We start from the raw sequence: 23462 nt of genomic DNA on the forward strand, positions 1-23462 counted from the left end.
TGGGCACCTGGTTGCCCGCAGGGACCCCGCGAGTCGCCTGCAAGGCATGCTCTAAATTAAAAAAAAGAAAAAGAAAATTTTAAAATGAAGAAAAAAAAGAAAAACTGAAATTTGAAATAAAAAAAAAAGTCAAACCGCCATCTCACTATGCTGAGACAAGCTAGTGGGAGCAGCAACGATCGCGAGCTAGATGTGGTTTTTACCCCCCAAACTAAAGAAAACATGGCAGAAAAGCGAAAGAAAACATACTATTTTCATAATGATTGGGAGGAAGTGTTCTTTTTTACGACAGTGAAAGAAAAATGTGTGTCTCATTTGCGGGGCAACTGTTGCGATGGCAAAGCGGCACAATGTGGAGAGACACTTCAGTACGTGTCACAAAAGCTTCCATGCTAACTACCCACCTGGCAGCGCACTACGGACAGAAAGAGCCCGTGACTTAAAGGCAGCTTTGGGCAAACGACAGTCTTTTTTCACGAGGCCGGTGATAAAATCACAAAAAGCAACTGAAGCTTCGTTTACAGCTGCACATTGTTTGATAAAGAACAAGAAAGCCTTTTCGGACGGGGAGGTCTTGGAAGAAGCAATGATGATAGTTGCAAACACTGTGTTCAAAGACGAGAAGAATGGTCCCGATGCCATCTCCGCTCTCTCCGATGTCCAACTGGGGGCAAGTACGATGGTTAGAAGAGTGTCGGCTATGTCCGAAAACTTGACGGAGCAACTGGACCGGGATCTGGTTAAGTGCAGGTGGTTTAGCATCCAGTGCGACGAGTCTGTGGACAACACCAGTACAGCTCAGCTGATGATGTTTATCCGAATGGTGTTTGATGATTTCTCCACAAAAGAAGAAGTCCTGACACTTCTGCCCCTGAAGACAACAACGAGGGGAATTGACATCTACAACGCGGTGAAGAGGTTCTTCGTGGAGAAAAAAGGTACCATTAGAAAAGCTGGTGTCGGTGACAACAGACGGGGCTCCCGCCATGACGGGCCGGCATGAAGGCTTCATTGCGCAATGCAAAGGTGACCCAGACTTCCCAACATTTCTACATTACCACTGCATCATTTACCAGCAGGCGCTATGTGCAAAAGTAAAAGTTTGATCATGTGATGACTCCTGTCGTGAAGATCATAAATGGCATCCGCTCCGAAGCCAAACAACACAGGACATTCAAGGTGCTATTGGAGGAGCTGTCAGCTGAATATGGTGACCTGTTACTACACACAGAAATCCGATGGCTCAGCAGGGGACGAATTTTGCAGCGTTTTTTTGTCACTTTTGGGCGAAATCAAACAGTTCATGCAATCGAAAGGGGAAGACGCCTCGCTGCTCGAGGACACTGAGTGGATATTTGACCTTGCATTTTTAACGGACATCACTGGGAAACTGAACCATTTGAACTGTGAGCTGCAAGGCAAGGGTAAGACTGTCGCTGACATGATAAGTGCTGTAAACGCATTTAGAGCTAAGTGCTGCACTTTCCCTCCGTACAGTCAGTGTTGAATGACAATGCTTCTGCATCTGTGGCTTTTGACAAAGCTGTAGAAAAGTACTCTCAAGTCATAAACAGACTAGGGCAAGAGTTTGAGAACAGGTTTTGTGACTTTGATCAACTTGAGCCATGTGTGTCATTTATTTCAAATCCTTTCATGCAAGTGGACATGACATGCATTGCTGAGCAACTAAGTGCTATGTTCAACTTGGATGCTGGACAGGTGGAGATTGAAATCGTAATGTTGCAAAATGACCTCCACCTCAAAACCCATCAGTCTGCTCCAAACTTTTGGTGCCTTGTGGACACAAAAAAGTACAAAGGTGTATGCACAGCAGCTATGAAAGTTGCCTGCCTTTTTGGTTCAACCTATCTCTGTGAATCAGCCTTTTCTAACATGAACTTCATCAAGAACAAACACAGAACACGCCTTACTGATGCACATCTACAAGACTCACTCAGAGTTGCAGTGTCAAATTATACACCAGATTACAGTACAGGTGAACAGGATGCAATGCCAGGCTTCCCACTAACAGACAAAGAAAGAGATAACGTGTTTTCATTGAAATGACAAAATTAAACTCAAATATTGCACAAAAATGTGAAAAATAATTTGTTCAAAAAGTGTAACAGATGTTATTTGTTAAAAATGCTACAGATTTGGTGATTAGTACTAATGTAATAGGATTAATTTAAAAATGTGAAAGAGTTGATTTTTTTTATCTTACATAACTGATAATTTGTATCGATATGACAGTTAATGATTTCCTAAACAATTTTAGAAGTGATAATTTGCAAAAGGTGTGATTTTGAACAAAATGCTACAAATGTGCTTATTCATACAAAACTGTCAAGAAAGATATTTACAAAAATATCAGAGATGTGATACCTCTGACTTTCAAATGTTGAAACAGATTAACAGAAATAAATGTTGCATGTTTTAATATATCTGTTTCCTACCATCATTGTTGTGGAAATCATTGTTAATAATTATTGTGAGGAATAATTAACATTGACGTGATCAGACAGTCTCTTCACATATATTATTATTAAAAGGTGATCTGTGCAACTTTGTTATTCAGGAAGTTTGTATCAAACAAGTAGCCCTTCGTACTACTCAGTACCTTTGAAGTAGCTCTCAGTTTAACGGAAACTGTTTAATGCAGCTTCAAGTTTAGACCAGGGATGGGGAATGTGTGGTCATGCTGCTTACAAGACAAAAAGGTTTCATAAATACTAAAAATCAATTGATAAAAACATCTCATTACAGCAATTATGTTTCTGCAAGTGAAGCAAAAAAATAGCAAAATAGCATAAAATGGTAGACTAATATGATCTTCAGGGTGAATGACAGGTCAACATGATGAGTTATGTGAACATAAACACTTATAACAATTATCTCTAACAAGCCTCATGGCAACCTTCCAAAAGAGAAGGATTTATGCATAAAGTTGTGGGTCAAGATATTATTCTTTGTTGAAGTTTAACACAAACCAGTGTGAACCAGACGGGAAAGGTCAATCTCAGCATTATTTCAGCTGGAAACATGCAGCTACACTAGATGAGTTCAAGGACAAATGATCTTGGATTGAGTTAAAACCTTTCAGTGGAGTTAAGTGTGCAACCAGCAGCTTTCACAAGACCTCATACAGACAGAAACTATTATGCTGGTAGGTTTTGTGGTGATAGATCTAACAGCTAAGAAGCTATAACATTTTCAGAAGGAGAATTTGGGAAAGAGCCTTTTGCTGTGTAGGTGCTGGAAACAGACAAGTATAATTGTTTAAAACTCTGTTTGTCTTGAAGAACTATTGCAGAGTTAATTACTGATATAGCATAACATTTAGGAAAAACACTAAAGGACATTTCAAGCTTTTCTCTCTAGCATGCAATGAAAAAACAGACATAACAAATACTGCCACTCTGTGTTTGAAGGATGACTCCCAAGTTTGATACAAGGGATGAATTTCACTTTTGCAAGACATGCATGCTGCATCTACAATAATAAACGTCTGCGAAACCACCCTCCACTCCAGATCTGTAAACTGCATGTTCATCCTCAGGATTTTCTAATTCTAGGGAGACAAGAACTGGAGTTTACATCTCTTAGGAACCACCTATGATGTCCTGCAGGGAGAGAGAGGGCCTTCTTCTCTCACTAGGAGTGGTCAGTTGGAGCAAGCCCGATATTCGGAAATGCTGGTGGATGTAGGCCAGCGGCTTGTAGTCCATCAAGAATTGTCACCACCACCCCAAGACCAGGGCCTGATGCTGCTGATGAAATGAAAGATTGGAAGAGGCTGTGGTATAGGGAGATGGCATTTGAGACACCAAGTTTTAAGTCTAAAATTCCAGCAGAAGTGGCTATAGCATTTCCGACGGTCCCTGAATGCACCGGAAGAAATCAGCAGACATTTACACTGAAAACATGGTGTAAATGACCTCTTTTCGAGAATATGAATGTCGGGGCTTGCCAGCACTTGGATGACGCCACAAGAGCAGTATGGAGGCATGTTATGGTTTTACTGTTGTTTTATTGCGTTTGAAGAATGAGTCACCATTGACTTCAATTGGATTCTGCACTAACAAAGTTTACCCCCTGAGACTCCAGAAGTGTTTTGTGGACTCAAATACTTCACCCAACCCCCCCCAATCGGCACAGGGGTGAGTACATAAAGTGAATTTTCATTTTTGTATGAACTATCCTTTTAAGTTGTATTCCAAGACATATTCTAACATGTGCCAGTAGTGCACCAGTTCTTTTTATTATGGTGGCTATGGTTGCTGTTGAAAAGGTTGCATTTTAGTAACATGACTGAAGCTTTGTAAACAGTTAGTAACTCCCAGAATAGGTGTTTATATGTACCTATGGAGCCACCAGTAGCGCAGTTCCAATAAGTAATATTGTCATGGAAGACAATGACAGACTTGCACAACCTATTGGCTTGTTCTGATTAATTCTAAATTTATAAAAAGGGATTATATACTTGTATTTCTCTTATTATTGGCTAAAAATGGTGAATTGTTAACATATACAAATAATGTGAAGTCATCATTCTTTACTTTAGTTATCTTCGGCAATCAGTAGATATCAAAACTTTTTTTTAAACCTTAAAATAGCATCTTCAAAATTAGCTTGATGGCACACTGACATAGAATAGGGTAATTAGTGCTGCTTCCAATCCCATTCCCCAAATCTCTTCCTGCTCTATGTAACTTTAATAAGCAGCAACGTTTGCCTGTGAAAGTGTGTAACTGACCAATGGTCAAAGTTGAAAATGCCAGAATCGGGCCCAGCAATTTCTAGAGTAATGCTGAAGTGAAGATCAGCTAAAAAGAATCAGAAGTCATTAATATTTACCAATATTTAGGGAAGCAACTCTTAAAATATGAAGAATTCTGAACAGAGTTTGGTGTATTTGGCACTGCAGCAGTTCTGGCTCAGGAAGCCGAATATCATGTGGAATATCCACCATGTTTCATTTCAGTGGGACTAAGCAAAGCTCAGATCAAGATATTGATGGCCTGGTTTTTTGTCATTGTGAAAACCACTTAATCTTCTGGACCTTTAGCACAACAGAATTAATCTCCATATGTGGCTCCAAAGAACGCTGTTGCTTTAAATTGCCTGCTCTAAATAAAAATAACTTAATTTCACTTTTTCCATTTTTAAGTTGGAACAACTTAATATAATTATGAGAGTCATATGTTTTGTTGTTTGTTTTAAGTGAAATTAACAGGTAGATACAAAGAAAACATATCTTAGGACTAATAGTTAATTCACCCTTTTCAGAGCTTCCTAGATTTTTTTTAAATTACATCAACTTGTCAGATTTTAGGGTGAAAGAGGATAAAGATAAAGTGACACTAAAAGGTAAAAACATCAAATGGAAATTCTTTAAACACTGCATATCATTGCAACTTGTGAGGAACAATTATAATCAGTATTTTGGTACAGGTAGTTACTTTCCCTCTGTCTGTCTCATGCAGTGGGTTCAGGCTTACTTGTCGTCCCTAAAGTCTCTAAAAGTAGAGTAGGAGCCAGAGCTTTCAGCTATCAAGCTCCTCTCCTGTGGAATCATCTCCCACTTTCAGTTCTGGAGGCAGACACCCTCTGTATGTTTAAGAGTAGGCTTAAAACCTTCTTTTTTTGATAAAGCTTATAGTTAGAGCTGGTTCAGGTTTGTCTTGGACCTGCTCTTAGTTATGCTGCTATTGGTCTAGAATGTCGGGGGACACATGGAGCTTCTCTTTCCTCTTCTCCTTCTTTATCATATTAATGTTTCATCAATAGATGTTACTGATTGTGGCAGTTGACCATGCCATTGGAGTTCTCCCGCACACAGCCAGAGACACAACTGTTGCTTTTCAGCATCTTTACTTTCTTTAAACAAACAAATAAATCCAAATCTCAACTTAAAGTGCCAGCTATTTCAGCTGGCCCCTGGCTTTGCAGTGCAGTGCAGTGCGGTGCGGTGCGGTTCGGTCTCTGCTTCACGCGCTTCGCTCATGTCCTCCCACGTCTCTGTCTCTCTGAGGCAGAGCTGCTGCTGCTGCCTTTTATACCAGAGCATCAATCAGCTAACAGCTCTCACCTGCGCTGATTGATCCTCTGGTGCAGGTGGAGGTAGCCACAAGTTGAGATCCTGTGTGGGCTACAGAGACTTGGTAAGATCATGTCTCTCTAACTCCACACTCCCGACATCCAAGGACGTGTTGGATTTTGCTGGTCTGTAGATTGAAAACAAAGTATATGGACCTTGATTCAAATAATGACAAGATCCCAAGGGCGTATGGGAAACATAACAATATTCTGGTAAAACACAGACAGGCCACCTCCACAACCACTGTGTCCAGGCAGGTGAAAATTATTAAAACCAGGAGGATATGTTTCATCTCATACAACACAGTCACTCTGGCTTAACCAAGTCTCAGTAAGCATGAAAAATCCAACTGATTTGATAATAAAAAGTCAGGACTGAGAATCACTTTAACACGTGTCAATTAAGCCAATCTATCTGATATAGTGAAGGTTTGACAGTGTGAGTAATTTGAAAACCTCATCCTGTTCTGAGCAAAAATCTCAAATGTTAACACTCTGCAAGAAGCAGGAGCAGGACAAGGATGAATGAGGAGCTGACATGTTAAAGCCCCTAAAAGGAGTTTTTAACTGGTTATAAAACAGTCTTATTGTATTTGTGCTGCCCGTTTATGACCTGCAATATCAAATGTGAAAATGAGGGAGAAAATTTGCTTTTTCTATAAACTATTATCAATGTCTGTTGCCGGGACGGATTTCCTGCGAGGTCAGAGCAATGATTTACGACAGTCAGGCTGGAAATGCCTATGTTTAGAGATGAAACAGAAGTGGGGGAAGCGAGCCGGGCTACCCACTAGGCTAAAGGCTAACCGGTACAGATGAGCTCTCCCGCGTCTGTTCCTCGCCAACTCCAGGGCCCTGTACTACTACTAAGCCGGATTTGCTTATCGGGGTAACTTCAGGTTAAGTTCGGGGTTTCCGGTCGTACGAAGCTCGCTCACTTCTTATCAGGGTAAATCCCCATGGTAACTTATTCTGAACGGCTAACCTGCTCTGGAGCAGGTTAAGATGGAGATAAGAAGAGTATCTTTATGAAAGATATCATCAGAGACAATAATAAACTGAAGTTGAACATAACCAACATGACAAGTAGAAGCAATGTGCTCCCAGTACCTCAGACTGTCTGCATTGATCTACGGTTCTTTACTTAAGTTACTGATATTGATGTAGTGGGTGTGTTAGTGTTAGGATAACTAGACATAGTTCTATACTTTTATCCTTCTCTTATTTATTTGCAATGGGGGATAGATAGTTTACAGATTTACCTTGTGACACCCCCCATCCATCCCTCCCTCCCCTCTCTCTCTGAGATAGTCAGTCCTCACCAAAATGACACTACACTGTTGCACGTTGTGTTCTTTCCTTTAAGGGAAAGTTTAAAACAATGTCTGGTTGGTTAAGTCGATCCCTGCCGCTAACACACCTAGTACATCTCAATCTCTCCCTGTTTCTAGATGCGCCAGACACGTCCTGTCACCAAAATACCAAATGCGCACAGTCACGTTCATGGCGTGCGAAAACAGGTCCATATGCGTTTCCACTACAGTGTGTCCTCAGAGTCAGTGCAGACAGTGTGTGTCAAACTAAAGCTCATTATAGAGGCTACATCATGTGATTCAGTGAAACGCTTCATCTCTCATCCAAGAGGCTTCTTCAGTTCAGTTCCACAGGTCTTGTTAGTAAAGAATAGATTCATATCTATCTACTAACAAGACCTAAAATCCCACAAGGGGATACAGGAGCTCCTGCTGGGGGTGAAGAAACTATAAAATCACACGACCTCCTGGGGCCCAGAGTTATTTATCTCGTTCCCACGTGTTATTTTTCGTGGTCATGTAATATTTATTTTCCCCAAATGTCACCAGGGGCTTCGTAACTTACACATTCACACAATCAGTGTGGATGTATGGATTTCTCGTCCCTGTGAAAATGTACTTAATACTCAAACAAATTGATTCATATTTTATGGTTTTTTTTTTTTTTAGATTTGAACCCCCCATTGCCCTGCTTTGGTACGTGCGTCCAGCAATTGCTGTCTCAGTGTGTATTTGGAGCAGACAGAGACAGTGGTCTGACATATACTGATAGAGTCCTTGTTTCATGTTATACTATTACAATAAAAACAGTCTAAAGTGAGCTGCGGTGTCATAGTGTTTTCTTGGTGTGTGTCCTGAAATCGCTACATGTGTCTTTTTTTCGCTCCTTCCAAAACAAATGCACATGCTGGCTGGACCGAGGTTTTTAGGACAGGTGACAGGGGAAACAATAAAGCTTTTGGCACCAAAATCGGAGAAAATTCAAAGTTAATTGGAGGAGCATTGTGGGCCACCCTGCTGGATAAAGGAAACCTGATCGGTACCCAGCAGTTGACCCTCAAAGGTGTGGCATGCATTCATAGCCATTCTGCCTCAAATTAACAAGCTTCATTTGTGGTTTCTACTTTAGATTTTTAATTTCTTTTCTTGGCAGGTCATATGCTAGAAAACATTTACTGGAAATAACTGGCCACAATTCAAAAGACACACACATCAACACATACGCATTGTGGGTCATATATAAAGCAAATGAATATACACACAACCACACATCTAATTTTCCCTTTACTTTTGTCCAAAGGTGGCTTTAATTTCTCTAGTGAGAACACCTTCCCTGTTTGGCTGTGAACGTTTCACATAAAAGGACACTTTTACACTGAAATGTGCTTTGATCGAGATGCAAAGGTAATATAATTTTTGCTCTTACACTACATGGTCAGAAGTTCAAAAAAATGTTGAACCACCTAAACACAAAAAAGCCTATATAACCAGTAGCTGAATATTTCATGTTCATCTAATGATTCATAATGCCTGACAGACAGATAATGTGAGGCTGGGGAAGATATATAAATGTATATATCTGCAGACAGTTCTTTGAGGGAGTCGACCTGTCCACCCCTCAGCTTGGCAAGTTTAGCCCATCAAACAGTTCATCAGGATTTTGCAGCATCAGCGCTCGCCCAACATGTGGTCGACGTGTACACAGTTTGTGTTGACATGGAACAGCTGGCCCCCAGCTGTCCATGTTTCTGCTAGTTTTTCTGACACACAATAGTTCAGCTGAAACACCCAAAGGTCAGGGGACAAAGGTGGTTACAATTGCGGATATGCTTGCAGCACATTGAAGACAACAAGCTTCTTAGACTGTATATGATGTTGCTCAAGTCAAATGCAATTTATAAGTATCTCTTCACCAGCCTCCGATCAGATAGAAACCTTCATTTGCTCAAAATGTTTTACCTGCTGTTAGACTTCATTTTTGGGTTTCTTTTTTTTTTTTTCAATATTGAGCAGTTACATGATACCCTCAGCCACTGACTGTCCCCAGCTCAGAGGTATATTGTTTTCGGGTTGTCCATCCATCTTGGGAACATGATTCCTCAAGGGAGCCTTGAGGGTATTTCTTCAAATTTTGTACAAACATTCTTTTTGGACTCAAGGTTGAACCGATTACATTTTGGTCGTCAAAGGTCAAGGTTGCTGTGACTTCACAAAAAAATGTTTTTGCCTTGTAAACCCAACATCTCAGGAATACCTTTTGGGAATTCCTTCAAATTATGTAGAAAGGACTCAAATATGAACTGATTAGATTCAATGGTCGAAGGCCAAACGTCAACATCACAGTGACCTCATGATCTTGTGAATGTCTTAAGAGCATTTTGTGATTTTTTTCAAACACAGATTAACTGATTAGATGTGGATGGTCAAAGGTCAAGGTCATAGGGGTCAATATACAGAGAAACATAAGGAAAGGCTCTTTCAAAAACAACCTACATGGAACAAGGGGAAACGAGGGAAACAACTGACCAGGAAAATAGGAAGCAAGGAGACATATGGGAGGCCGAGGTGAAACACCTGTGTGAAGAGGTGCAGACGATCACAAGGACGGGAAAAAGGACAGAGACAGGAAGTTAAGTTAGAGACACACAAGGAGTATCATTTCTAAATAAAACAGGAAAACGAGAACTCAGAAACAACAACCGAACAGAAATCAAATCTAAACACAAGGAAACCAAGGAGAAAGTCTATAAACTCAAGAGTCCATAACCAAAACAATCTTGCCTCAAAAGTTCATTACCACAACAGCAGAATCACGACAGTAGGGAATTTCTTCAAATTCTGACCAGTTGTTACTTTGAACAATTGGATCCGGCCGAGGCATACAATCACAGGGTGGTGATTTTTATATGAATATGTAATAGTAAAGAATATGGAACTACATGTACATAAAGCGCATATAATTTTCCTCCAAGTTGATTGGCAGGATTTGATAGGATTTTTAGCAATATAAAAAAGGACAATTAATCAATTCGGTTTCAAACACAACTTTTATTCTCCTGTTTACATTATTAAAAAGTTAGCTCAAGAAAGACTACCATATGGGTGTTATCTTTTTGTTAATTTTTTATGATTCCTTAATCGATAACTATGCAGCTCTCAGGCGCCATCAAATATTTGGTGCTATTTTTAAATGGTAAATGGTTTGTATTTATATAGCGCTTTTCTAGTCTTGATGACCACTCAAAGCGCTTTACTGTACAGTTTGCTATTCACCCATTCACACACAAATTCACATACAGTGAATCTATGAACAGCATTTTTGTTTTCTATGAGGGGCAATTCGGGGTTCAGCATCTTGCCCAAGGACACTTCGGCAATACAGATGGGGAAGACTTGGATGGAACTGCCGACCTTCTGGTTGGAGGATGACCGCTCTACCCCTCAGTCACTGCCGCCCACCATCCAACATATGTGCAAGGACGTTTGAACTGAAAAACTTCCCGCAGAAAACAGAAAAGCCGATTGGCAATTTTGCTATTATAATTTCGGTTCTTGCACTAATCTAGCTGTGTAACAATAGTTAAGAATAATTCAGCTTGAGCAGAAGAGCTCCGGGCTCAAACAGCGAACATTCCACTTATCCGAGCAGTCAGTACTGTAAGCTGTAAATTCTGGCAGTCATTGTTCATGTCAGCAGGAGAGAGAGCACATTTCCTTTATTGCACCATGGCCATAAAAAAGATAACATGAGGGAGAAGAAAAAATAATCCTTGTGCCTGCAAGGACAATGCCTGCTAAATACATCCTTTCACCATAAGCGGATGGGTGGAGAGACAGATGAGGTGGAAGTCAACAAACAGTCCTTGTGTGGGGGACATCACACTGTACATACTGTACTGTTTTCAGCTCAGGGGTAACTAGCAATTCTATACAGCTAATAGTTTATTTTAAGCTAACTTTATTTACAAACATTAAGTAAAAATTCCCGTTAAATGAAAGTTTATTAGTATATATCTGCAAGGGGCTTTTCAAAGGAATTGTTCAATATTTACAGGAAATTAATGTTTTCACTTTGTTTTTTTAAAGTTAAGTAGAAAATACGTTTTTTATCACATTTGTACGTCATAGGTCACTGCAGCCGCATCAAGCCACAGAGTCCTGGCTCTTGACAAAGTCAATTCATGATCCTTTACTTTGGAAGAGACTGAACCAACTCAACAAAAAAAACAAAAAAAATGGCTGATACTCAGCCATTTTTTGGGGTTTAGCACTGTCATTAGGCCAAATTTCAAATACAGACTTTTCTATGAGCGTTGATGAACAAATGATTCCATGTTAACACTAACACTAACTTTTTTCTTTATTTTGACAGGTATTATACTTCTGGAGGTTCTGTTATTTGCTTCTTTTTTTGGAGATAATCATGAAGAAAGCACAGGGGAAAGACAGTGTAGTTTACTCTTTATGACTTGATTACTTACTGATATAATGCTTCATATGATGATTGAAAAGTCTAGCCATCCATCCATTATCTATGCCACTTATTCTTTTGAGGGTCATGGGGGAAGCTGGATGGAATCCTAGCTGCAAATGGGTGAGAGGTGGGTTAACATCCTGGATAGGTCTCCAGCGTATGACAGGGCCACATACAGAGACAAAAAAATCATTGTCTCCAAATTAACCTAACCCCAATCTACATGTCTTCGGACTGTAGGAGGAAGCTGGAGTACCTGGCGAAACCCCACTCAGACACCATGAGAACATGCATACTCCACACAGACAGGCCCGGGAACCTTTGTGCTGTGAGACGGGTTAGCACAACCCTAACCCTAACCCACCACTAACTTTTCCTTTCAGTGTGCCCTGATGAAGACATAAGCTGAAATGTTGAGGCTTTGATTCAACATTGTTGAGGAATTGTTGACCATCCTCACACAGTACTGTATATGCAACTATATATTAATGTATATTGTATATTACATTATATCTGTACAAGAGAATAGTGCCTGTCTAAATTTCACAGATACTCCCTTCTCTCTTTAAGCAGTACCCAAGGTCAGGTTATAGATGAAGGCCCAAACAACAGTGCATTGTAGTGTCTACGTTGAGGGAGTCTATCTAACTCAGATGCTCCAGACAGAGAGACACCAACTTCAACTCTCACTAACTTTAACTCTTCTGCGTATTTCACCAGTGGCAAGACATAAGGACACAATGTGATTTAGGAATGCATACTTTAGGCTAAACTATCCAATAGGATGCGAACACCAACATGTAACATAGAGAGTGACAGCAATTCTAGCCATTCATGGATGTGCTGTTGGAATGGGTGATGCAAGAAGAGGGAGATATACTGGGATGCTGTGGGAGACATCTTCAGACTTGGGGGTGACAATTGCTCATGTTACTCTGTTAGCGTTTGTATATTGTTCCACCTTCTGGTCTCCTTGATGCATCAAGTCTACATTAAAATCTTCTGCATAAGACATCAGCTGCTGCCTGAGTTTTCCTTTCACCAGCTTCCAGAAAACTTCCATAACAAACATTGTTATGTTGTGAATAAAGAAGAGAATAAGAAATGTATGGTCCTGAAGATTGAAACATTTACACTGTTGGGACCTGGTATTTGTGAACTAAAGTTCGGCCTACATGTGTAGTCAAACCCTGACCACATGTTTTCTTTGTTCTGGAGACAAACCAGAGCCTCTAGAACTCAGTCTCCCAGGGTACTTCAACGTCACACAGAGGTGTGAAAACCGACCGGGGACACAACTTTCAACCACTTTTGGTCACTCTGGGCCCCATGACCCATGAGATCACCAGGCCAATATAAGCCAAGTCCCCCCTCTCTTCTTCCTCTTTCAACTCTTCTACTCAACTCTCCAAGAGGAGAAGTGTGGCTTCTCCAGCTCACCTCTCTTTCTGCTCAACTTCAATGGAGGAGAGGTGCAGCCTTCCACTCACCCAGCGAGGGAAACTTCCTCGCCACAAGCTCTACCAACCTTCAAGCAGGCCTGCCTGGAGCAGACTGCTGAAACCTTCCAAAGGCAGCGACGCGAGAGCCTGCCTAAGAACTTCAGCACAAGAGCTGCATCACACAGCAGAACCACAACAACAGGAGCCACAAACCAGCAAGACGACTTCACTGAACTTCAAACAGCACATCAACCTCTTTCCCCTTTTCATGGATGGGTAACACAACTGGGCTTAATAATTATACTAGGCTAAGCAAAGACTGTTTATTCAATTCCGTGTGATGTTTATAAGTTTGATTTGTGTTGCTGTGATATTTTGGTTATAAGTTATTTGAAAGTTTGTTAGTTATGTTATGCTCTTCACAGTCTTTCTTTGCATGCAACTAGCTACTTTCTCTAACCTGGCACCAACACACACGTATTTCTCCCCACACATCTCTCTGACCCACACCACATGTCGTAAACATTCCAAAAAGGGGGGGGGGTCTATTATCTTCAGAGTGGCCACCCGCCATTTTGAAAGCACACTCACTGACACAGACACACACGCATACTCACATACACATATTTATATAGTAAGTACACCTTTAGTAATTACTGATTTTATACTTTATTATCTTCATAATAAAGTTTTATTTTAAATGTTTTTCTTTCACAATTTTTTTCATTAATGTTGCATAAGTGTGAATTTTGCCAACCTCTACACTGTCAAGAACTCTATATCCTTCAATTAACTATCTATATGGTAATATGGTAGTTATTAATTTAATTGTTAATCAGAGTTCCAAATTTGTAGTTAGTACTTTCATGAGACTTAATCAATAAATTGGCTATCTTTTCCCTTCCCTTGAAGGGTGGTGCCCCGAGGTAACTTTAATCAATTAAAGTTATTATTTAATATTAATATTTTTAATATTAATATTCAATATTTTCTCTGATAACCAAATGTATTGATTGCCGAAAGGCACACCATTTAATGGTGTCACGTTTAATGTATCAATTACACAACAACACATTATTGCAAATGAACACCTTGTAAATCTTAATGTTTAGCTTAAATGACTAATTTAAGATTTACAATAGCTGAATCTGAGTGAAGCTGATGGCACTGCCACAGAGAAAACTACTAAGCTGTTGAAACCCCATCAGGCATTTCCTTCCAATAAAGAGGATTATCCCACTTGAATTTAGCTGGTTTGCATTGTTTTTTCAAAAAGAGTTGAGTAGTGTGCTATTTTACTTTGAAAGAGATGGATGAGTAAAGCCAGTCATAATAAACTGTAACATTTGTGTGTAAGTAAATATGGTTGCAATGAGCAGTTTAAACCACAGCTTGCATCAGCTTAAATGCATAGATGCTCAGTGCAACATGTATAACTACTGCAGTACCTCTAGTAAAACACAATGAAAAAAGCTTCTGTCATTGTCTTTTTTCCTCTTTTACTATATCTGGGTTTTTACATTTTGCACTTCATAATGTTGATGTAAATGGTTTTATTTTACATATTGTAAGGACACTTCATGTTAATCCACACACATACACACTAAATGATAAAAACAAATATGTGTTTATCATTTAGTGTGTTTGTGTGTGTTTGTGTGTATGTGTGTGTGTGTGTGTGATTGTGTGTGGTCTAAAAGTCTGAGAACACATTCCCACTCAATTGAATGACAGAGTGTGAATCAAAAATCAGACAGAGAAAAAAATTGACACTTGCGAACAGACTGCTGATCTCACACAACAGTCTCTAGAGTTTGAATTCATAATGGAGACAAAAACAAAAAAAGACTGGTTGGAAATGTCAGCAAACAACAGAGAAGTGAGGCTGCAGGGACACAGACTCACCAACACTTGGAGAGGATCTGTGTCAGAACCTTGTCCTCTCACTATTGGGGTCCCTCAAGGTTCTGTCTTGGGTCCCCTCCTCTTCTCTCTGTACACCAACTCTCTCGGCTCTGTCATTCACTCACATGGCTTTTCTTACCATAGCTATGCTGATGACACCCAACCAATTCTCTCTTTTCCACAATCTGAAACACAGGTAGCAGCACGAATCTCTGCCTGTCTGACTGACATATCTCAGTGGATGTCTGCACCACCTGAAAATTAACCTTGACAAGAATGAACTACTTTTCCTTCCAGGGAAAGGCTCTCCCACCCACGACCTGACTATTACCTTTGACAACTCCATTGTAGCCCCTACCCAGACTGCTAGGAACCTGGGTCTGACACTCTACAGTCAACTCTCCCTTACTGCCAACATTACTGCAACAACGCGTTCCTGTAGATTCATGCTGCACAACATACGACCCCTTCTCACTCAGAAGATGGCACAGGTTCTGGTCCAGGCTCTGGTCATTTCACGCCTAGACAACTGTAACTCCCTCCATGTAGCACATGTAGTTTGGCTTTTTTGAAGACCAAGGCCCAATCCCATTTCACCCCTTCTCGCTACCCCTTAGCCCTTCCCCTCTATTTTGCGCGTTCACGTGTAGGGTTAGTCTGTCCCAATACTTGTTTGGATGGAGGGGGAGGGTCAAGTGTTCAGGCTGTACAGCCATCGAAAAGGAGATTTTCAGAACCACACTTCAAACCGAGGGATACTAGAATTTCACAGAATGCCTTACCCTAGGTTTGTCACTTAAGTAACTGTAAACAACAGCTTTGGTTTATTTAGGATCTCAACAATGTTATTACAATGACATCCCCGGCAAAACTGTCTCGTCTGTTTACATTGATGACTACTGATGACGTGTCAGGTTCCCGGGACAACTACTGATGATGTAAAGGCTTCTTGAAGCGCTGTCTCAATTCGTAGGGGAAGATTTCAAACACTACCCCTTGTGACTCCGTTTCAAGGGGCAAGATAAGCCTGGAAAACAGGGGGTAAGGGTAGGGGTAGGGAGAAAGGCTGAAATGGGATTGGGCCTTATTGTACTTGCATGATTCTTGCTGTTCTGGGTTTGTTCCCTCATGGTTGAATGCACCTTTTGTAAGTCGCTTTGGATAAAGTGTCAGCTAAATGATATGTAATAATAATACTGGAAAAACGTAGTCTTGTCTGATCAATCTGGGTTTCTGCTGAGGCAAAGTGGTTTTATGTACATGACAGGGATTTCAGTGAACTTCAGTGACTTCAACAGTCACCAGATATGAATCCTGTCATATGAACATATGAAGCAAAGTCTTAGAGGAAAATTTACAACATGACATGTAGAACTGAGGCTGTTTTGAGGTGTGTGTGTTTAGTAGGATGGTGGTGTTGCTGCTCTCTATGTATGTCTGTTTTTGCAGACCTGGTGAACCTTAAAAGCCAAGTGAAGCTGCAACCACACTGAACTGTAGGGTCAAGGGGATTTGGTTTTAAGAAGATATTTTAGGGAACCATATATATTGATGCCTGATAAAGATACTGAGGTTACGCATTAAACAAGGAAGATATGAAAAGGCAGCAGTGAGATGTACGGAAGATGATGAGGTGCAGTTTAGGTGAACCTCAGACTATTGCAACATCAATAGTGTTTAAAGATGAATAAGCATTACTAACTTTAACCATCAATTTGGGCCACTGGGGTGTACAACAGATCTGTTGCCTGCACTACAGGATTATACATCATTAAACATAGGAGAAGTCTTCTGAAGTGTCTGCCACTAATGATGACATGAATAATGTTCATGCCTGGATGTTGTACCAAGGAGGTGAAACAGAACACAAATTGGCCTGGGTAGGAACCTGGATCCTTTGCTTAGGTAAGACAGCCCCTGGATTTACTCTGGTCTTCTTTTTTGGCTAATGAGCAGAACTAAAAGATATCACTAACAAGCAAAAATATCATCACAAAGTCAGAGCCTGAAACACAGGGCGACTCAATTTGATGTTGCTGTTTGTCCCTGACCGTGGAGCGTTCAGTGTGCAGAGCAAAAGGAGGAGCAGCAGTAATGATGTCTAATGATAGAAACTAGTTAGACGTCCAGATGTAGGTCACAGAGTGCGCGCCAGACAGACATCCATCTCTGATTCCTGTGTTTATTTTAAGGCCTATTCACCCTATATGTTACTCTAGCCCTCTGCAGCTGGCCTGACTGCCTGCCTTTGTTCACAGTAACCCACCCCCAACCCTCACCCCACTCATCTCCCCCTCCTCCTCCTGCTTCTCAGCCTCCGCTCCCAAACATGCTGCCTGTACTTTTATTTTTCCTGGCAGAGTTCACCTCCTGCAGCTCTGTCAGTTTGTCAGAGAAAAGCACAATACTGTGGGAGAGAAGCAGAGAAGATACCTCTCCATACTAATCACAACCAGATGCTTTCCTTTCCTTCCAGTTTTCTTCGTTTTCCCCTCTTTTCTTCACTTGTTTTTTGTTCTTGTCCTCCGCTCTCCTCACCTTTCTCCCAGAAAAGAATTGGCAGCTTTTCCCACAAACCAGTCCTTGTGAAAGTCTTAGTTGATTCAACATTTTAACAGTTGAATGCAGTGACGTACCATCAAGTCAAGCAGTGCTCAACCTGTTATTAGCTAAAAATAGAATGCAATTAAATGATGGAGATGTGGAAACGATATACCTTATTACATCTGATCCCCGAACAGCATTCTGTCTCATAAAGGATTTGACCATTTACTGCCCTCTTGTGGCAGCCGCAAGTCATTGTCTTCGTAAGCTGGTATGATTGCCATCTGATGGTACTCATTGTTTGTGTAACTTCCTGGTTTATTGACAAAGTGTAACGTTTGTAAACTGAGAGTAGAGCAATGTGTTTTGGACTTTTTGCATTGAGGATCAAACTTGGGATCTCTGACAGGTGGCTGACTATAGCTAGCTACCAACAAGCAGCCTTTGACACAGTTTCTACCGTTCTGAGATCAGTTATGTTATAGACCACATAAGTATGTTATAAATATCATGTGTGCTTTAAAAAATGATGTGTGTTAGGCAGCAGTAGCAGATAAACAATCATATTACACTGTGATGTATCATCTGTATATGAGCTATTTTTAAGTTACTCCCCCCCTAAACTACACATTTGATATGTTGTGGGAATGAGGAACAATTCCTATGCCTCAGAAGTGAGGAACAAGAACAGAAGGTAAAGTTGTCCAGATGGAATTCAGCAAGATGCAGATACAGAGTTTCAGAAATGTAATGTTTAGAATGGTTGGTCTAGTTAACAACAGAATCACACATGGCTCGCATGTGTCAACGTTACCACACAACACTGGTTGAGTGTTAAATGTTAAAAAGTTTGACTTTATTTTTTTCGAAATCTCTCACTTGTCATTCTAAATGTAAAAGGGACAGTGAAAACAGCTTTCAAAATCACCTTTTAGTTATTTTCTTTTGTTAAATCCACACTCTATTCTTGGTCCATTCTTCCATGCTCAGCTCACTGAGCTCCTTTTTTCCCCCTAAAAACTTAAAGGCCCTTAATGTTTGCCCAAGGAAGTAAAGCGAATAGGAAAAGTATTTCTTGGCTCAGTGTGGTGGGATGGCATGTCTCTCCCAGCTATATCCTAATCATATCCAGATGGAGAATAAGAAGGAGTCATAGATTAAGCTGGAGGTAGCTGCCATGTAAATTGATGTTTCCTGTTTGTGTTAGTCAGTTATATTTGTGAAGGCGGAGGTGAGCTTCTTTATTATGGCAACCAATGACAGTATGTCCCTAAATAACATGGGCAACCCTTGTAAAGTACCATCACCTGTGGATCAGTGGAACTGTTGGGGAGTTTTCTTTTCCTAATACAGCATTATCTTTAGTAAGCACTGCCACAGGCAGAACCATTTCACATGTAGTGGGAAGAAACATCTGTTAGTATCTGAGGTGATATTTAGAGGGCCAAAACTTCATATAGATGTAGAAGAGGAAGATCCAGTGGATGGTGGTAATGCACCTTGACGTTGTTTGCCAAGCGCCAATAAAACGAACAAAGAAGAATATATATATATATATATATATATATATATATATATATATATATATATATATATATATATATAGCAGGTAAACAATCAAATTACACTGTGATGTATCATCTGTATATGAGCTGCAGTAATTATGCAAAGTAATATTTTTGATGAGGAGGCTTGGCTCTGAGGAGCAGCCTGGTATTCTTGGGAGCTAATGCTGGGATTGACTAGCAATGACTGTTTGCATGGATGGCAGTGTTCTAAATTATTATTCAGAAAATTACATTATTTTGATTCTGATGTTTACACAATTTGCTAAAAGAATATTCCATTTATATTCCGGTTTATATGTTACAGAGCATAGTCTGATTGTGACGTCCAGCAGTTTGTCATGTATGTCGATGTTGCAAAATGCTTCTAAAACCAAAAAGGCTGTTTAATTGTGATTAAGACATGTCTTCATAATGGTTAGAATAATCCAAAAGTATGAATTAGATTATTGCTTAGTTTGACCAAATTCTGGTGAAGATAATCAGCGAATACTGTTTATAAGGCAGTGTCTTATTCAGACTTTTGTCTTAATCTGGTTAAAATTGGGGCACTGATGTTCATGTAAACATGGTGATTGTTACATATGCATCACAGTTAAAATGCAAATCTTTATTTTGGTCTTACAAGTCCATAGATTTGTACCAAGTGAAGAATTATGTTCATGTCTTTCATTCCTCAGCAGCTATTTAGAGCCCTATTACAGTTCTACAATGATACCTGTGTAAGTCATTTCTTGGACCTGTCAACAATTTTTGATGGATATGAAGAAAATGCAGGAAATCCAGATCAGCTTTATTTCAATGTAATACAATCCTGACTACAACAACAGGAGGCACTGACATTAGAGCACTTTAGGCTGTCGTGGACCACAATTTCTGGAAAACATGACCGTCTGAGTAAAAATGTTTATTACTTTTGGTTGGACTGCAGCAGCAGTAGCCAGCCCTACATAGCGGGACTGAGAGTGAGCTGCTAGTCATTGTGGTTACATGGATCCCTCGCATCTTATCCATGAGTTAGTGCTCCCATCAATGTCTATAGCTTTAGAGTATGTTAAAAAAATGTGTCATGTTCCAAAGTTACGTTTAGTGTGTAAAAGGAATTTTGTGTAGTGAGGTTTTCAGTGGGTATGACCAAGTATAATCAGTTGATGTCATTTGACGATTTGTTTGGAGATTTGTGTAGACAACAGAAACCCTAATGAGACCAGCTTGTCTGGTTAAACAGTGGTTCACTTAAAGCTTCTATAAGAAACTTTTCATTTTCGTTGATTTTGGTGCCTCTGTGGACAAAAGCGTTATTGTTTCCACTGTCACCTGTTGTAAAAACCTTGCTCCAGACAGCATGTGCATTTGTTTTGGAAGGAGTGAAAAAAGACAAATGTTGTTCAGAACACACACCAAGAACTGTAGCTCTCTTTAGATTGCTTTTACTGTAATGATATAACATGAAACAAGGACTGCATCAGTTTATGTCCTCTTGTCAGACCACTATCTCTCTGCTCCTAATGCAAACTGAGAGAGCGATTTCTGGGCACACGTACCAAAGCGTGATAAGGGGGTCAGGGGATGGTTCAAATATTAAAATACTCGAAATATTCATATAAAAATAAAGATACAGAAAAAAGTAATCTATTTTTCAGTAAAGACCTGGGGTCTCATTTATAAAACCGTGTGTGGGATTCATACTAAAAGTGTATGTGCGCATGAAACCTGGAAATGGCATACTCCAAAAAAATATTATAAAACCTTGTGCACACACACCTGAACGCAATGTTCACTTTATAAATCACAGTCCACCTGGAAACGTTCGTACTTGGATCTGCCTCATGCTCCGCCCTCTACTCGCCCACTTTCAACCATAAATGGTCAATGCAAAGCACCTCATGAATATTAAATTATCCTGCTGACCAATGGGTTTCCACCATGAGTCATGACAGAGTCACAGCATCAAGCGATGAGAAGAGGAAGTGAAACTATCTGACACTGACATCAGAGTGTTTGTAAGTGAGGTGGAGGTGAGGAGCGATTTTATCAGACAGGGGAGGGGCAGGAGATCCCCTGCTGTGTTCACCACAAGCGAGTGGGGGGGGGACAAATATTTCCCGGTTAATAAGTGGAGCCACACACTGTCAGCACAGGGTATTTGGGGTTCAGTATTTTACGCGAGGACACTTGGATGCTAAGATTACATCCTGGTTTTGGGGTTTTTTCCCATTGTGCTAAGTAACAAAGGCCACAGTCCTTCACTGCTACCTCTTCCATATTTCTGGCTTTTTGTCCCATACATTGTCTACGACAATGTCAAGTGGCCGCCTACTGGCTAACATTGGTATGGGAGAACCAACGTCATTGTTGCCAGATACCCTTTAAATAAGGGCGCAATATTTTTAATACAAGCTCTAAGGAGTTGACCAATCACAATAAGAGTAGGCCAGCCAACCATCAGAGCAGATGGGACTTGTTGGGAGGCAGGCCAAGAGCTAAAACTGAGATATTGGCTGACAAGAAGAGCTGCAGTATTATTGGTCTCATTCTGTATCGCTATGAGACTAGTCTTGTGTATTTTGAAGATTTCAGCATGTTAACCTATTGCAGTCTCCCAAATTAAATTAATAAACCTGTAAATGGCCGAAAATATGAGCACTTTAAAGGTAACAATGTGGACGTGGAAAGTCTGAGTGAAACACCACCCTATACCATCAGTGGCTTAACTTTACTGACGCTACACATCAGTGCTCTTTGGTTGGATGGTTCAGTTCAGTTCTTATGTTCCTTATTATGATCTTTATTGCTGTTCCCTTAAACCATAGTCTGATTTTATGAAGTGGCATTGAAGCAATTCACTATTAAAGGTGTTGGCAAATAAGTTTAACCATCCTCTAAACTGGACTTTGACTTCTACATGTACAAAAGTCAACATACAAATTAAGCAAGACTTCATATTATTTTCTTTGCAGTTAATGATCACTGGCTACTTGATGCAGCACTGGATGAGCATGGAAAGTACCAGTACTCAAAAGTAGATTAACTTTATACAACTTTTCCTGAAGTGAAATTTGATGTTTCCCTGTGATTTAGTATGATTATGTTACTTTTCTCCATGTAAAGGATGTCATTACTTTCACAGTGAGACTGGCTCAGTCAGGGATGACAGATGCTTTGCAGTGCTGCAGTGTTGTATCATGTTTTATCCTGAGAAGACATTTAGATTTTTCCATTCGGATTTGAACTCTGCAGCTTTTCTGCATCATGTCTTTTTTCCACAGATATTGTGTTTCTTTTTATAGATGTGCAAGTGCACAAACATGAATGCTGAATGAACTGGCTCTCTGTGTCTGTGTAGGTGGTGACTCACCCAACCCACTGCCAGACTCTGTTAGGAAACTGACCTGAATTTATGTGTCGTGAGACGAGAGGAGCAGTACCGAGGAGGACAACATCTCTGGTCATTTCATGGAATTACCCTGAGTGTAAATACTTCCATGTGTACTGAACTTCCATGCCTCTCTGTTCCCTCACACAATAGTGCTGATAAGACAAACAGCTATTGGTCAACAGCCCAAAGGCACCCATTTTTTGTTCTTAGAAGTAGCAGCGTTTTGAATTACATTTTAATATCGAATAAAATGTGTGGAAATGAATGGTAAATATTTCCCTTGAACGTAGCTGTTGCAGCTTCAGTAGTTCATCCTTTCCTAACGAACAGGGCCAGGGATGTCTATTGCTGCATACCAATTACCTTGAAAGCCAGAGCTGATAATGATGTCGCGCCCAAGTGTGCTGTGTTCCAGTAAAAGGAAGTAAATGGTAAATGGTCTGTATTTATATAGCGCTTTTCTAGTCTAGATGACCACTTAAAGCGCTTTACAGTACAGTTTTTACATTCACCCATTCACACACAAATTCACACAGTGCATCTATGTGCAGCACTTTTCTCTATGAGAAAGAACAATTTGAGGTTCAGTATTTTGGCCAAGGACACTGGCATTTGGAATGGGGAAGACTGGGATCTAACCGCAGACCTTCTGGTAAGAGGACAACCGCTCTAATCCGAAGTGGGGTTTACTGTTGTCAAGTTAACCATTGTAAGCAATGCCAGTACTGTGAGTATGAATGC

The sequence above is a fragment of the Hippoglossus stenolepis genome, chromosome 1 (assembly GCF_022539355.2).
Source record: "Hippoglossus stenolepis isolate QCI-W04-F060 chromosome 1, HSTE1.2, whole genome shotgun sequence".
NCBI classification, from domain to species: domain Eukaryota; kingdom Metazoa; phylum Chordata; class Actinopteri; order Pleuronectiformes; family Pleuronectidae; genus Hippoglossus; species Hippoglossus stenolepis.